Source organism: Eleutherodactylus coqui, chromosome 10 (assembly GCF_035609145.1).
Source record: "Eleutherodactylus coqui strain aEleCoq1 chromosome 10, aEleCoq1.hap1, whole genome shotgun sequence".
Lineage (NCBI taxonomy): Eukaryota > Metazoa > Chordata > Amphibia > Anura > Eleutherodactylidae > Eleutherodactylus > Eleutherodactylus coqui.
In genome coordinates this window covers 137,738,365-137,748,016 of record NC_089846.1, presented here as the reverse complement: position 1 = coordinate 137,748,016, position 9,652 = coordinate 137,738,365, and the positions used below count along the sequence as shown (strand labels likewise).

Genomic DNA, 9,652 nt, shown 5'->3' with positions numbered 1-9,652 from the left:
GGAGACAACCGTGTGCCTCTAGTAGTGACCTACAACCCACAGCTGAAGGTACTAAGGGAAACTGTAGGGAAACCCCACCGTACCTGCACAAGGATGACCGTCTGACCACCATATTCCTGCACCCTCCGCTTCTGTGTTACAGGAAACCTCCTAATTTGAGGAACCTTATAATCAGGAGCGCATTAACCTCTGACACACAAAAAGGAACTCATCCTGGCAAAAACTGTTCCTACACTCATTGTAAAAATAAATAAAATAAATTAAGCACTTCGGAGGAGTTGTCAGAATCAGATGAAACTTTTTCTGCGTGATTGTAATGTTGGTGTAAGAGATTACAATATCAGAGCAAAAGGAGAATTTATTGCAGAAAACTGAACACTTGAAGGCTCTAGTACCCTGTTGTACCGCCTCCAGCTTGGATACAAGATGTGATATGGGCAGGCATGGAGGCTCTAGTAACCTGTTGTACCGCCTCCAGCTTGGATACAAGATGTGATACAGGGGGCATGGAGGCTCTAGTACACTGTTGTACCGCCTCTAGCTTGGATACAAGATGTGATACAGGCGGACATGGAGGCTCTAGTAGTACCCTGTTGTACCGCCTCTAGCTTGGATACAAGATGTGATACAAGCGGACATGGAGGCTCTAGTACCCTGTTGTACCGCCTCTAGCTTGGATACAAGATGTGATACAGGGGCATGGAGGCTCTAGTACCCTGTTGTACTGCCTCTAGCTTGGATACAAGATGTGATACAGGCGGTCATGGAGGCTCTAGTAACCTGTTGTACTGCCTCTAGCTTGGATACAAGATGTGATACAGGCGGCAATGGAGGCTCTAGTACCCTGTTGTACTGCCTCTAGCTTGGATACAAGATGTGATACAGGCGGCCATGGAGGCTCTAGTACCCTGTTGTACCACCTCTAGCTTGGATACAAGATATGATACAGACGGACATGGAGGCTCTAGCACCCTGTTGTACCACCTCTAGCTTGGATACAAGATGTGATACAGGCAGGCATGGAGGCTCTAGCACCCTGTTGTACCACCTCTAGCTTGGATACAAGATATGATACAGACGGACATGGAGGCTCTAGCACCCTGTTGTACCGCCTCTAGCTTGGATACAAGATGTGATACGGGCGGCATGGAGGCTCTAGTATCCTGGTGTACTGCCTCTAGCTTGGATGCAAGATGTGATACAGGCAGGTATGGAGGCTCTAGTACCCTGTTGTACCACCTCCAGCTTGGATATAAGATGTAATACAGGCAGGCATGGAGGCTCTAGTACCCTGTTGTATCGCCTCTAGCTTAGATACAAGATGTGATATGGGGGGCATGGAGGCTCTAATACCCTGTTGTACCGCCTCTAGCTTGGATCTAAGATGTGATACTGGTGGGCATGAAGGCTCTAGTACCCTGTTGGGCCACCTGTAGCTTGGATCTAAGATGTGATATGGGTGAGCATGAAAGCATACAGGTTCCATATGATATCCTGTGGTATTTCAGTGCACATTTGCTGTAACTGAGCCTCTAGATCACCTGAATTCATAGGTTGTTGAAGTTGGCATTCCAGATGGTCATATACACGTTCTATTGATGATAAAGCTGGCAAACGGGCAGGCCACAGAAATGTGACAATGTTGTGGAGACATTTCTTTAATCCCCTTGTGTTGCGGCCGAGCATTATCCTGCTAGGAGCCGCCATGAGAGGAACACATGTGGCTGCAGGATGTCCTGAACATATCGCTGAGCTGTTCTTGTCCCTTGTAACACTACTAGGGGGGACTGACTGTCGGGTGTGATGGACCTCCAGACCATCACACCAGCAGGGGGCAGTGTACCACGCCACAGCAAAGACAGGATTGAGGCGCTTGCCCCTAGGACGCTACACAGGAACGCATCGGTCATCAGTGACCAAACTAAACCTGGATTCATCAATGAAGACAACGCAGTTCCACTCCATTGCAGTCCAGTTTTATCGTTCATGACAGCACAGCAAATAAAGGCCACGGTGGGTGTCAAAGGCAATACATGTAATGGGCACCATGAGACCAAATGGCCTTCAACCAAGTGTCTGGAAATTGTTCTGACAGACACAGGGGTGTAACTATGGGGTCACCTGTCCCTGGATGGCGGATAGTGAAACAGATGCTTGTGCTCATCGTATGATCCTCGTTACTGGTGTTCTGCCAAGATGCATCCTGAGCCCAGTCGCCTTGTGTGTCCTCACACATCCACTGGTTCCATCATCTCTTAACAGTCTGGACAGAACGGCCGGTGGTGGACAATTCGTCGATACGACCATCCAGCTCCTCACATCCCAATAATGCGCCCCTCTCAGACTCTGGAAACGGGGTGACATCTCTTCTCTGCGTCGTAGAGGCGTCTAGTGGTCAACAAGCTCTACAAGCAGAAGAAGAGGTGACTGCACACAAGGAGCCTCCGAGAGCCTCTTATAGGACAAGGGGGAAACCACTTTTAGGGCCTCCGGTGACAAAACGGTTCATGTAATCACCACAACTCTCCATTACAGATCTGCCTGAGATGGAACCGCATGCCGAGATTCACAGCAAAATGACAACTTCTTCTGGGTGCTGGATTTTGTTTTACCAGAATGTATATGCTTACCAGAGACAGGATACGGATCCCCAACACACAGCAGGACTATAAGATCCCGGGGACATTCACATGTTCCACGTCCGATGCTGTGTACCTCATTCTGTTCACTAAATGTCCGATTGGGGGGCTTTATGTTGGCGAAAAACTTAAAGCAAGGGTGAGGTCTCACAATTAAACTGAGCCTGCCACGTTCCCACAGCACCTACCTTATGGTGCTGTTAGGGGATATGACAGGGAGCCGGGTGATGCGTTATTCATACTCACCTGTTCCTTGGATCCAGCGCTGTCGCCCATCAAAGATCGCGCGGCCCTGGAGAATATGACTCTAAAGAGTTCCATATAAGCGCCTTCCAATATAAGTCTATAGGAGAAGCACGCGTGCATGGGGCTCTAAAAAGAGTCAGATTTTCAAGCACCACGCCATCTTTGGAGGGCGCCATGTGTGATCCGTTTTTTTTGTGCACCCAGTGACATAAATAGGTGACTGTCATCTAAGAAGTCAGATCAGAATAGGGCATGTTGCAAGATTTTTAGAGTCTGTGTAAAAAAAAAAACACATGTTGTTATAGCTCCATTGACTCTGATGGGTCAGTGTGCTGTCTGTGGGAAGTCTGTTACAAATAAGGGAGATGGAATAATACCTCCACAGCGCCACCTGTTGGAAGGCAGCATTCCTTCAAGCCAAAGTCAGACTCTTTATACAAGCCTTGTAACAATGACTGGAAACTAAAAGCAAAGCCAGACTCCATGTACAGACAACTGTTTCAGGGTATTTACCCTTCATCAGTGTGCAGTAGGAGTCTGGATTTGCTAGTGAGAGGCCTGGGATGGGGGTCAGAAATGCTATCTTTTCTCCTTAGGGTGAGCAACTATACTATAAACTAAGTGAGGAGACTCAAATGGCTTCTTTCAGGGCCAATACCCTGAAACAGCTGTCTGTACATGGAGTCTGGCTTTGCTTTCAATTCCCAGTCATTGTTACAAGGCTTGTATAAAGAGTCTGAGTTTGGCTTGAAGGAATGCTGCCTTCTAATAGGTGGCGCTGTGGAGGTTTTAGTCAATCTCTCTTATTTGCATATTACCCAGAGGAGCATGCATGGCCATTTGAGTCTCCTCATTCACCGTCTAGGTGCTCTCCCTAAGGAGAAAAGATAGCAAGTCTGTTACAATCATGGGCAGCACACAGACCTGTGGATAAGCCCCATCACGGAAAAACCCTTTAAGTGTATTAAACTGAACTACAGTGACTTTCTTGGTTGTTACCATATCATTTGTCTCTGCCTGGAACTCCCTTTAAGCGAAAATCTCATGACGTTATTGAAAAAAAATGAGAAAGTCACCGTGTATGTAATAATATATCAACATGATGATGTATAAAGCAGCTGTGAAGTGCGCGACGCTTAACAGTATAACCACAAGATGAAATCGTATGATATGGAGTCACTGATGTAAGCGGTTGTGACAGAGACAGCACACAGATTGTGGAGCAGAAACACATGCTGACCCTCCATGTGTACCCACTGCACCTCTGGGAGCTTTTTTGCAATTTTTTTCTTAAACTTTTGCCAAAAATGGCAAAAACACTCTGATTTTGGTGTGCTGACGGTCACAAGACTGAAGGACGCCTGTGGCATAGGGACAGTTGAGGGAGCATCTGGAACAGAGACAATACAGGGGACATCGGTGACAGAGATATTGGTGGGGACACTTGGAGCAATGACAATGAAGGTGCCTCAGGGTTGTGAACAGGCCCTATAAAATAGTTTGTTTAATTATAAATATATTTCCTTTTGTTAGAGAATACATTATGTTGGTGATGTAACTGTTTCTTTAAGGTTTGTGAGCGCTAGGCTCCTGGACAAAGTGGCGCAATGGGCACGGTCGGGTATCATGAGCATAGGGGCTGATAAAAACTGCACTACGGAAGGAAGCAGTTTTGTAGCTCTGGACGGTGCATGTGTTCTGGCCTGCATGGAAAGCAAGCTGCGATTCTCGAATGCTCAAGCAAAGGTCTACCAAAGGTCCATCCATCCAAGGCTTGGTAGTATGCCAAAAAGCTTCTGCTAAAAGTAGCACTGAGTGGCTACCATGGTGAGGCAAAACACAGCCGAATCTGCTGTGAGTGGAGAGTCCAAAGTGACAGTCAGACCTTGCACTTCTCGTCTATGAAGTCCAGCATCCGGTGACACTAGAGAGACTGTTCTATGAGCCATAATGTCAAGTTTTCTTGTTGCCTGTTTAGCTGTAAATACAACGGAAGACTTTGTTATGCACCAGTCAAGTGATATTTATTGGCAAATGTCAAATATTGGACCCTGCGACCCAGCATTCTGTAACCAGCACGGATGAGACTTTGAGGTGTCCCTCAGCTATGGGAGGCCGGTGATGGAGTCACTGGGTCCGGCCCCGTCTCAAGTTGTGAGTACGAAACAGGCCGCATCCCCTGCTAACCCCCCTATTCCTTAAAAATTCTGCAGAACAATCCGAGCAGGAGTGTTAAAAGAGCACCCAAGGCACAGACACTAAAAGAGACACCTAGGGCAGAGACAAAAAAGGAGATACCAGGGAACGAGACAATAAAGGTGGCAGCAATACTGGAGGGGAACCTGGGGCAGACCCAAGAAGAAGGCATTGGTGGTAGAGACATTAAAGGGACACCTGGGGCAGACCCATGAAGAAGGCATTGGTGGGAGAGACATTAAAGGGGGCAACTGGGGCAGAAACACTGGAGGGTAAACTTGTGACAGAGACACTGGAGAGTATATCTGAAGCAGAGACACTGAAAAAGGTACATGGTGCACTTGAGGCAATGATATTTAAATGGAAATGTGGTGCAAAGACAAAGAAGGGGACACCTGGGGCAAGTATACTAGGGCAGATACCTGAGATGCAAGCGCTAAAGCGGATAACCCGGTCAGAGACACTAAAGAAGGCACAACACTTGGGGCAGAGACACTGGAAGGAACGCCTCAAACACAGACAGCTTACTCCAAGGTACACTAGTTTTGGATTGCGTGTAAGAGTATCCATTACTCTGAGTGGCTGGCTAGACTAATAGACAAAACGCTCCTCAATCCCCTATTAATCACCCTGGATTCCAGTATGTGCCAGTGCAGGCGTAACTATGTAACTATGCCATGAGTGTACAGCGGGGGTGCACGGAGGCCGTGAGAGTTACCATCAGAAACACCATTTATTTCTACAGTTAGGACAGTTAGTCAGTTTTATATACAAAGTATCAAGTCCCTCGGTGCCGAGTGCAACCGCTACAGGGTCTACAAGGCTGAGCTTACATGGCACAGGAGGGGCAACCGAATTGTTCTATGCATCACAATGCAAGCCTCTGTAGTCAGCTACAACAGCCTGCAATGTCCCTATATGCCAACATGTAATGTGCCATGTAGTAAACGCTGCAGTAAGACCTAGAGCAGTAGATTATAGTCCAGAGCTAGTATGAAGCCAAGCGATCGCGTTACAGCATGAAGAACATGACAACCCTATGTGAAAAGTCATGATAGAGCAGGGCTAAATGGGTTGTCCGCTTTCTCCACACCCTTTTCGTTAAAGGAACCCCCTGACAATAAGCTGATCACATGTTGTGCAGCTGTTGGAGTCTGCAGGAAGAGTTCGATGTCCCTACAGCGCCTCCGCAGGGGACATGAAGCATTATACGATGTCTATTAAAATCAATGCGCTGTCTATATAATGCATGCATGTGTTAGGTCCTCCAGAGCAAGACACGGTCTACTCAGGCTAATAGAGTAAGGTCTTGAATAGGTAACCCACCTGTGAATGCGCTAATAGGGTGCTTGAAAATGGTTTTTGCAAATCGGATAGCCCCTTTAAGGGATCTGATAAATGTACTTTACATATGAGATCTCTCTCTTACAGCTTCTTTATCGCAACATGAAAGCATCTGCTCTCCTCCCTGCTGCGGCTGCCTGCGAGCGCCGAGCACCACATGACACTGTGACATCATGCTTGGCCGAATGTCCTTTTCTAAGTTCCCAGGGTCACAAGAACTTTGTCTGGAGGAGGGTAACTTCTAAGCCTGCAGAGAAGCAGTGAGAGCAAGAGAAAGAGAAGATGTTCGGGAATATAAAGTGGCACTTTACTGATGTCCGGGGATTATTCTCCATAACTGCACATAAAACATAGCAATGTGCGCGGTCAGCATTATTCTCCTACTTTATGCAAATAGGAGATGTTCAATGCCTCACCAGCGCCACCTATTAGAAGGTAGTATTCCTGCAAGTCAATGTCTGACCTTTCAAGAGGCTTTGTAACAATGATTGGAAATATAAACCAAAGCCCTAAAGAAAAGATAACCACGCACAGACAGACTGTTTCAGGGTTTTCGCCCCTTACAGTAGGTTGCTGGCTGGCTGGGTGAGAGGCCTATGATGTGGATCTGAAGGAGTAAAGTTGACACTGACTTGTAGGAATACTACATTGGTGGCGCTGCAGAGGTATTGTTCCATCTTCCCATTTGCATATTTCCCAGAGGAGCATGCATGGCCTTATAAGTCTCATCACACCTACTAACTGCTCTCCCTAAGGAGAAACTTTACCCATTCCATCCCACATCAGAACTTCAGACAATCCTTAAAGATGCACCTCTTCATTGGCATACCAAACCTCCTGATCTAGTCTCCTATCTCCACAATATGCCCCCTGCCCCTCCCTATGGCTTCCCACTTTTGCCTATCGTGTACCCTTCCTGCCCCACATCTCCCGTACTACCCCAACCTGTTTGCGTCCCCAAAAACTGTATATCACATGGTATCATCGCATTGCTGTGCTCCCCCTTGCTTCACCTCCTGCCCCCGTACCTTCTGTATCACCCCCACCCCGTTGTCTCCAGATAATTGAATACCACATGTAACTTTTGTAATTTCTGTAATTTTCGTATTGTTGATGTTCCACATGTGCCTCGAAAGTGCTGCAGAATAAGTTGGCGCTATACAAATAATGATTATTATTATTATAGGCCTCTCACCCAACCAGCAACCTACTACACACTAATAAAGGGCAAAAAACCCAAACAGTCTGCTTATAGACTCTGGCTTTGGCTTATATTTCTAGTCACTGCTATAAGGCTTGTTAAAAAATCAAATATTGACTTGCAGGAATGCTGCCTTCCAATAGGTGGCGCTGCAGAGGGATTGTTCCATCTTTCCATTTACATATTTCCCAGAGCATAAAGCATGGCTTTATAAAGGTGCGTTTAGACACAAAATGATCGCTCCAAAGTTGGCTTTTGAGCGATCATTTTGCATAAACTACTACTTGGTACTAATGCCTATTAGTACCAATTAGTTGTATGTGAGCCGCTGGGAGCTGCAATCAGGGAACAGACCACCTGCTGTTCTCTGAATACATTCCCTTTATTCTGCAGGCGGGGCTGACAGCTGAGACAATGTAATCAGCGCTCCCTGGGCAGAACACAGCGTGCGGTCCGACTTATCAGCTGTTCTGCTGAACAATGGATTTCACGCCGAACTGAAATCCATCGTTTGGCAAAAAAGTGAAAGATGGGCACATTTACATGCAATTATCACTCAAAAGGTGGCTTTTGAGCAATAATCGTTGTGTCTAAACCAGGCTTACACCTACAGATGAAGCACATCTTAACTTGATTGTGATAGCATGGTCCCGAAAACGATCTTATCCTAACCCATTAAAAAGCTATTGTTTTCTTATCTTAACACAATAAAACCCATTTTAAAGTAATTCAAAGAATAAATAAAGCCCCCTGATAGTGCAGGACTCTGTGATATCACAGCATTCAACAGAGGATTATCAGCAGCACAAACCTTGTAACTCAGATAAGTGAGGCGGGTCTGGGGCACGAGCCCAACAGTGCCATAAAGCGATGGCCTCAGTGCAACCCAAAGATAAAAATAAGGGCTGCAGTCAGTTGGGGCGAACTCTTAATCCAAGATTCTTGTTTCCTCTGCGACAGAAAAAAGTGCATTAAGAATTCAACAGACTGCAGCCCTTCTTTTTATTTTTGGATTACACCGTGATATCACTAGGTGTTATCCCTACGCAGAAGCTTCACCCCTCCGGACTCCTTAACCACACACATTGTCTGCTGCCATAATGACTCAACATGTATAGGAAAAGAAGAAGCCCATGCGATAACCCAGAATGTACAGAGTCCACGGAGATGTTCTCAGCATCGGATATAAGTCCACAGTTTCTTCCCTATAAGGCCCCCTGCCCACGGGCATTGCGAAGTCCCACAGGGAATCTCCACCACGGAAGCCACCGCCCGGGAGCAGGAGCCGGCAGACGAATATCCGCGGTCAGCCATATCTGACAGATAGGCTGACCGCGGAGAATCGCGGCAATTCGCAGCATGCTGCGAATTGCCGGCGGCGAGCAGAGAATCGCAATGATTCTCTGCTTGTGGACAAGGGGCCACCGCTTTCCTTAGCAACGCTATGGAAAGCTTCAGCCGGCGTGATTCACCGGCAATTTACCGCCGGTGTAATCACGTCCGTGGACAGGGGACTTAAGGCCTCCTCACAATATTGGGATAGGCCACCAAACTGGCCCTCCAATGAACACAAGCTCTAACAAAATAATAGTCCTCTATTACAATAGGGTACCAAAGGTTAAAGGTTATCCAGGGACGAAAATACTTATCGGATCAGGTCAGGTCCTTCTCTCCTTCTGCTGCAGAGGATGGATGCTACAGCAGTGGCCTAAGTATCTATATGTATTTATGTGTTTGTGCGCATGCGTCTGCAAGTCCTGTACCTTTCATCTGCATTGCTGGGTGTTAATTGACCCTTTCATGCAGCAGAAGCAGCAACTGCGAAAGGCCCATTTAGAAGCAAAGATGATCGCTTAAAAATCGCTCAAACGACAGTCTGAGTGACGGCTTTGAGTGATAATTTTTCATAAACTACTAAGTAGCTACTCAGATACTTCGTAGCTTATGAGCGTGCAAATGAAGCCTTTCTCTGAATGCAGATAACGGCTGGAGGTCTGTTATCTGCATTCAGCTCCATTGTTCTCCA

The 9,652-nt window shown here is 46.7% G+C and overlaps 1 long non-coding RNA gene across 1 annotated transcript in view; it reads right to left on the bottom strand.

Moving 5' to 3' along the window:
* Positions 1-4,810: 4,810 nt before the first annotated feature.
* LOC136579847 (uncharacterized) overlaps positions 4,811-9,652 on the bottom strand; it is a 29,424-nt gene continuing 24,582 nt past the window's right edge. Inside the window, exon 3 of the long non-coding RNA XR_010786933.1 lies at positions 4,811-4,863. This is a non-coding gene — a long non-coding RNA (uncharacterized lncRNA). The remainder of the gene's footprint in view (positions 4,864-9,652) is intronic.